Source organism: Rhipicephalus microplus, chromosome X, assembly GCF_043290135.1.
Source record: "Rhipicephalus microplus isolate Deutch F79 chromosome X, USDA_Rmic, whole genome shotgun sequence".
In the NCBI taxonomy this organism is placed as follows: Eukaryota; Metazoa; Arthropoda; class Arachnida; order Ixodida; family Ixodidae; genus Rhipicephalus; species Rhipicephalus microplus.
This window is the reverse complement of record NC_134710.1, coordinates 252,777,396-252,784,351: the sequence shown is the minus strand read 5'-3', so window position 1 is coordinate 252,784,351 and position 6,956 is coordinate 252,777,396. Positions and strand designations below refer to the sequence as shown.

The 6,956-nt window shown below is 48.1% G+C and overlaps 1 long non-coding RNA gene across 1 annotated transcript; it reads right to left on the bottom strand.

The window, feature by feature from the left end:
* Positions 1–1,313: 1,313 nt before the first annotated feature.
* On the bottom strand, positions 1,314–4,278 carry LOC142776064 (uncharacterized). Its single transcript, XR_012887276.1, has 2 exons — positions 4,173–4,278; positions 1,314–4,111 (listed from the first exon to the last, which is right to left on the bottom strand). It is a non-coding gene; the product is annotated as an uncharacterized LOC142776064 (long non-coding RNA).
* Between the last annotated feature and the right edge of the window lie 2,678 nt (positions 4,279–6,956).

Below are 6,956 nucleotides of genomic sequence, written 5' to 3'. Positions count from 1 at the left end.
GTACACTTGCTGTCAAACACAAATACAATGCTCTCAAAGCGTCACGACCCAAATATAAATCAAAAAGATTACCTCTTTAACAATTACAGGCCACAGAGTGGCAGGCTCGGCCGGCGCTCGACAGGATGCCAAAGGGCTGCTGGCCTTCAACAAAAGTTTGCAATCGTCTTTGGTCAACAAACGATCTGTGCCCTCGACAAGCTCATCAGTTAACGCGCAGAGTAGGTCGACGTTCTTAGGCTCCGTAACCTCTCGCGGGCTATTTAATTTGACCGGTAACGTAGCTAGCCTTGCCTCGATAGTTTTACCGAAAGCGGACACCAATCTTACCGTGCCAGACGGCTCTACAACACATCGCGGAAGCAGACTCTCCCGGATGACGGTTATCTCACTCCCCGTATCCAAAATCGCATCTGCGGATATGCCTGCACATGATACAGGAATTAACTGCAGTTTATCTGTGCCTTCACCCTCGTGTTTCAGAGACTTCACCTTTGCGCTAAGTACTCCAGAAGGCATTTCAGTATCCGTCTCGTGGGATAACGTTACCTTTTGAGCCTTCCGCTTTGGCTCGGTAGCCTTCTTGGTGTTGTTCTCCTTATCACTAGCCTTCGGGCACTCTTTAGTGAAATGGCCTGAGCCGTGACATAAGTGGCATTTCAGAGCCCCTTTCTCAACTCGTGTCGCCGGCTTCTGCCCCATTTCTACAGTTGGTTGCTTTGAAGCACGCCCTTTCCCTTTCGCTTGTTCGAAAGTTTGGAGCACTTTCGCGATCTCAGTTGGCCTAAGCCATCCCTCGCCTTTCCTTAATCTCACATACTCAAGACCCTCCGTACTAAGGCCCGATTTTATGCGGTCAGCAACCATGAGTTCTCCCATCACTTCTACCGTGTCGGCTTCTCTCACTTGGAGGTATTATGAGAAATAAGTTTTCACGCGGGACGCGAACTGTGCCCACGTCTCTTTCTTACGCTTTACGGCTCTTTCGAACCTCAGCAGGTACTCTGCCGGAGAAAGCTTCAGTTCCGTCAGCACTGCTGCTTTAACTGACTCATAGTCTGCACTCTCTTCAGGGTTGAGGTTACGGAGTAGGTAACGGACTCGCTCAGTTAGCGCTGGCATAACTAAATGTGCGCGGCTCTCGTGCGGTACCTGGTAAGTAGCAAAAAGTTTTTCTACTTCCTCAAACCATGATGGGACATCCGCGTCACTCGGCAGGCGGGACCCTTTTAGCACTTTTGCACATTGCTGAACAGGCTCGAAACCCCGGCGCCTCTGATCCCCCGTCTCCGACCCAGAGTTGGACAACGTGCCATTGAGACGTTCCGCGTTAATTCTAGCCTGCAATCTGAATCTGAATCTGAAGATTGAGCTTTTGAATTTCAAGCTCGAGCGTTCTCGCTTCGCTTGATTTCATCGCTCTTGTATCCTCTTGTATCCGTTGTATCCTCTCTTGTATCTCTTGTATCCGTATCGGCATCGCTCTTGCATCCGTGGTAATTTCGTGCGCACCCTCAGTCGTTTTCCTATTTTTCACGTGCGATTAGTATGTACTAGCTTGCAGAACTGGTCTAGCTTTTAGAATGTGTAGATAGCCGCTCTTGCGACTGCTTTTGCTGGCGCACGGCCTGTTAAACCTCGCCTTTGGTGACGGTGAACGCGACATGCTAAAAAACAAGACGCGGTACTGTACGGCTGGCAAAGCTATACTTCCAGAGCTGCTGTGTCACTGCAGAGACGTTTGATGGCTCGGCAACGTGAGCTTTTCGAACTGCTTTGCACGTGAATACTTGACTCACAACTGCCCCTGCGAAGTGTTTTTTTGTGCATATTGTATTGTTGGTCATTTGGCTAATGAAACAGTTTTGCTTCCTCAAGAACAGGGTTTCATTTGTTTTCTTTTTCTCACGCATTGAATTAGCAAGCCTCATTAAAAATGCGCATTTCCAACAAGTAAATAGTCGGCAAGTGAAAACATTACATTTCGCACCAATTAGGGCAAATGCGCTATGTCACATCTGCTTTTGGTGGCGACGTCATATTTTATTTTAGTTTTCTGGTAGTTTACGTAGATGGCGAACGTTGCAACGAGCCGCCGACTAATGGATCCATGAAGCTGTATGGAAGTTACGCTACTAGTTTACGTATACTACGGTTCTTGACTATTCTGCCGATGAGGTTCCCAGCGGACTCGAGCCTTTGATTGGCTGAAGAGTCATATATTGTTCATTTTATCAAGTAGTTTGTCTCCAAATTGTACTGCCTATGTGAAATCATCTCATCGTTTCCAAAGGTAACTAGCTAAATTAAAAGATAGAGAAGCAACCGCCACAACGTGCTCTAATTATGTATCGCTCTACGAAGATATTACCTATGGGGTGTACTACATCGCAAAACTTGTCAGACCCGGTTCCTGACGACGCGAAAAATTGCGTTCCTTTGCTAAATACTTCACACACGAAGTGACCAACTCAGTTTTTCTGTTTCGCGATTCGGCTTCTATATCGCACAGGTTGTACAATGCATCCCGCTGTCCAAATTGATTTGTACACTCGCAGCAAGTATTCCGCGAAGTTATTTTCAAGAAAACTTTGGCGAGTATTCGGGCTACACAAATCCTAAGGGCAAAACAATTTAAACGCGTCAAGCCAGTTACCCGGCTGAGAAGTGAGCAGTTTCTCGTCCGCTTTCATGCAGTGACATAAACTACACTGATAGCCATATTGAGCAGAGCTACAAGACTGATGTTTCACGAAACCCATGGTACTAAAACGTAATAGGAAAATGAAGCGAAAACAAAGGCGGCTACACGAGTGGTGGTTAAATGTTTCGCGACAGACAAGGCTGTAACTCACCGATCATGTTTGGTCATAAATAGAAAAATGTCAGCTTATCATTTCCCCGAGTCGAAGACTGCCCAATCAAGGTATAGGTTGGCACATGTCGACGTGTAAATTGTTACGCAACACAAACTATGCACAGCATGAAACAACAGCAAAAGCTGCACGTTTCGTGATGCGTGCCGTATAGTAATCGCACAGCCCCCACCCCACACCACCAGTTTTCTTTATTTTTCTGTAATATTTAGAGCAAGCAAATAAGCACAGTGGCTCATCGTTGACCTCTCGCTGGTTGACATTGCCATAAAACAGAAAAAATACCAGTAGTTCTACTTAACACATACTAAATTGTTAGAAAACGCCACTCATCTAAGTCGAGAGGCCGGCGCAGGCCGGTGGCATCGAGGGGGCTGGTGGCGTGGTCGTCTAACTTTTGGAGATGGCAGCAGCAGCCAGAAGATGCGATGAAGCACGTGGTGTCTTCGTCGTCGTCGATTGCGTAGTGACGACGACCACAGCCGGTTGAGACGAGAACGAAGCCCTCGTCGTGTTCGTGGAGACGACGGCGCACTCGATGTAGATCGCAGGACGGCTTCCGGGGCCACGCCGCTGTTATCGACAAGGTGATTCCGGAAAGAGCGGAACATGATTTTCGCACGGCTACAGGGCTTGGCGGCAAGTCGCGGTGCAGTCAGATGAGACCATGAAGAACACAGCTTTGCGCTGGAGCTGCCGAGAAGTGACACGTAGCTTGGTTGCGGATTGTTTTCCGCTACAATTTTGGCAGCGTGGATGTTGTGCTGCACACGGTCTCTGGCATGTATGACACCGCAACGCAGGCACGGTTGGTCTCGCGAGCAGGTTGCGCTTGCGTGCCCAATATGGTGGCATTGGGAACACTGCAGGGGCTGGGGCTGGCGAGGATGTAAGGCACGCGCAAACTGGGGTGGGGTGTTTTGCCTTTTGCTGTGCGGCCACAGGCGTTGAGAAAGAAACAAAGCTGGTGTGTCCCTTGCAAGAAGTCACAGCCAAAGCACGAAAGGAGGAAAGTCTGTTTTGCCTCGTCCCCTCGCTCTTAGGATGATAGTTGATGACGGTGTCATGGTTGCCGGTCACCTTCTATCGGGTTTCTTTTTCAAGCGCGCAAGCTTTCTTGGTTCCTGCTGCTGCTTGGGCACCGGTGTGGATGCCGAGGTTACCTGGACGGAATCCTGTTGATATTCCGTCTTCCTGCGGCCTTTCGATGACGCCATATGTAGTCCTTAAAAAGGCTGCGTGCAAAAGGGCGTTGGAGCGAATACGACAGAAAGAATAGTCGCGCAAAATACAAACCTCCTTTTTCCTTGCAAGCGTACGGTCCTCTCGCTTGTAGACTCAGGTTTACAAAAGGAACCGAATGCACATTGCATCATCTTTTTATCCATTTTCTCATTCTCTTTTTGTCTATATTTTTAATAAAGAAGAAAGAAGGCGTGATAACGTTGTTTAATCTTGCCACGTCATTCGTTTAACGTTACATCACGCGCACGTGGAAGCTTCATGCGTGCACAGATGGGCATCTATTTAGCGCGAATGACAGTTGAATTGTGCGATATCTCTACTCAACAGGACATTCATTGCGCGTGGTATGAAGTTTTCTATTTTATCGATCTCTTTTTATATATTTTCTTTTCCTTCTTGTGAAAGGGATAGGGCGTAAGGGGAGTTGTTTATCTGTTCAATGCCATCCATTCATCGTTTCATCACGCGCACAATTAGCATACCTTGAGGTGCGTGAGAGAAAACACTGAACGAATTGCATGGAAAAGATAAACAACTCCCCGACACCCTCTTCTTCTACAAAAAAGAAAAGAAGCTTGATAAAAAAGATCAATAAAATAGGAAAATATGGTACCATGCGCTGTCAGTTTTCTGTAGAGTAGAGTTATCGCACAATTAAACTGTCGTGCGCGCTAAATATATGCCCATCTGTGCACGCATAAAGCTTCCACGTGCGTGTGATGCAACGTTAAAAAAATGGCGTGACAAAATTAAACAACGCTACAGCACCCTCTTTCTTTTTTGAAAAAAAATATAGACAAAGAGTGAATTATGAAAGAAGAAAAAAATGATAAAATGCGCATTTGGTGCCTCATTCAAACCGAACACACACGATTGCAAGCACATGCAATTGCAAGCAAAAAGGATGTGTGTATTTTGCGTTGCTGTCCTTTTCATGATATTCGCTCCAACGCTCTTTTGCACGCAGCCATATTAAGGGCTACAAATGGCGTCGCCGAAAGGCTGCCACATGAAGAAACATCAACAGGATTCCGTCCTGCCTACCTTGGCATCCACACTGGTGCCCAAGAAGCAGGAGGAACCAAGGACGCCCACGCGCTCGAAAACAAACCCCATCGAAAGAGACCGGTAGCCATGACACCGCCATAAACATCCTGCCTCCGAGCGAGGGGAAGAAGCAAAACAGACTTTTCTCATCTACATCTATGGCCCTGACTTCCTGCAAGGGAAACAACACCATCTTAATTCTTTTCGCAATGCCTACCGCTGCCCGGCAAAAAGGACCCTTACGAATTTTGCGCGTGCCTTACATCTTCGCCGCCCCAGCCCCGGCAGTGTTCCTGCTGCCACCGCATTAGGCAAGGAACCGCAAGCTGCTCGCGAGACAAACCATGCCTGCACTGTGGTGTCACACACGTCAGGGGCCGAGTGCAGCACAACATTCCCAATGGATAAATTGTAGCGAAAAACAATCCGCAACTGAGCTGCGCTTCATTTCTTGGCAGCTCCAGCGCATGGCCGCGGTCACCATGGCCTCCTCTGACAGCACCGTGACTTGCCGTCAAGCCTTGCAAAACGCCAGGTGGCTTGGAGTCGTGCGACGACCATCATGAATGGCTATATCTGAAATGAGCTCGTCGGTACCAGCGGCGTGGCCTTGGACGTCACCCTGCGACCTACATCGAGAGCGCCCGTCGTCCCCACGAAGACGGCGATGGCTTTGTCCTCGTCTGAACCGGCTGTGAGCGTCATCACTATGCACTCTACGATGACGCAGACACAACGTGCTTCATCGCATCTGCTGGCTGCTGCCGCCGTCACGAAGACTTCGACGACCACGCCACTCACATCCTCGACGCCACCGACCTACATCGGCCTGTCGACGAACACAAAGATTGGTGCAATACTTGCCGCATTACGCGTGCTGTGATCCCGATGTTTCTAGTCTACTCTCTGAAGTGGCGCAACCATCGGGCTCAACTGGACTTACTTGTGAGTTTGGAGGACCCAACTTTTTTGTTTGTTCGTGCGCATTCCTTGTACCTTGACTTTCTCGGTCAGCTACACGTTGCGTTGGTCCGGGCGCGTGCCGGGGAAGGAGAGTCGAACGAGTCGCATTGCCATTTTTTTCGCCCTCTCTTCTCTTGCTATCTAAAACCTATGCCTTCTATTACCATAGCACCAACCCTGTGCCTGCCTGAGAAGTTGTCATCTCAAAGAAAACTGAAGAAACGTTGAAATTCAATAAAACTTCGTGTTTAGGAAAGACCTAAAAATATTTTTGAGGATGTCATAACTGTTTTCGCGGCTGTAGCAGCAGGAAATAATCGACGAGGCGGCACTTCAAATGTGCTGCTGTTACAGACGACGCGCCATAATGACAGTGACATCACCGTGTTCACTCGGCGTCTCAAGACGCCCGGAGTCCGCAGCCCCTGTTTTTTCACCGAAAAGTGCTTTTGGCATTAACATTTGAGAAATTTCACGTACACTTTTAATTCAGCAAGGACCAAATTGTCTGTGCACCCTCCAAAGTCATTTTTTATAAAAGTGCTTTTGCGTCCCTTTAGGGATAGACAGTTTTGGGTGGCGCTTTTCTTTTACATAACCATTTAGAAAGTGAACACGCATAAAATTTTGATTCCCTATAGACCCAATCATTCGTCGAAGAAGACGGGACTGCCAATCAGCGCCTCCCTTTTTTCTGGGGCGTGCCGACTGCGCGGAGTGTCCTACTGGCTGGTGCTTGGATGAGTGGCATTTTCGAACAATTTAGCATGTGTTAGGTCAAACTACGAATATTTCTTCTGTTTTATGACAATGTCAGCAAGTGAG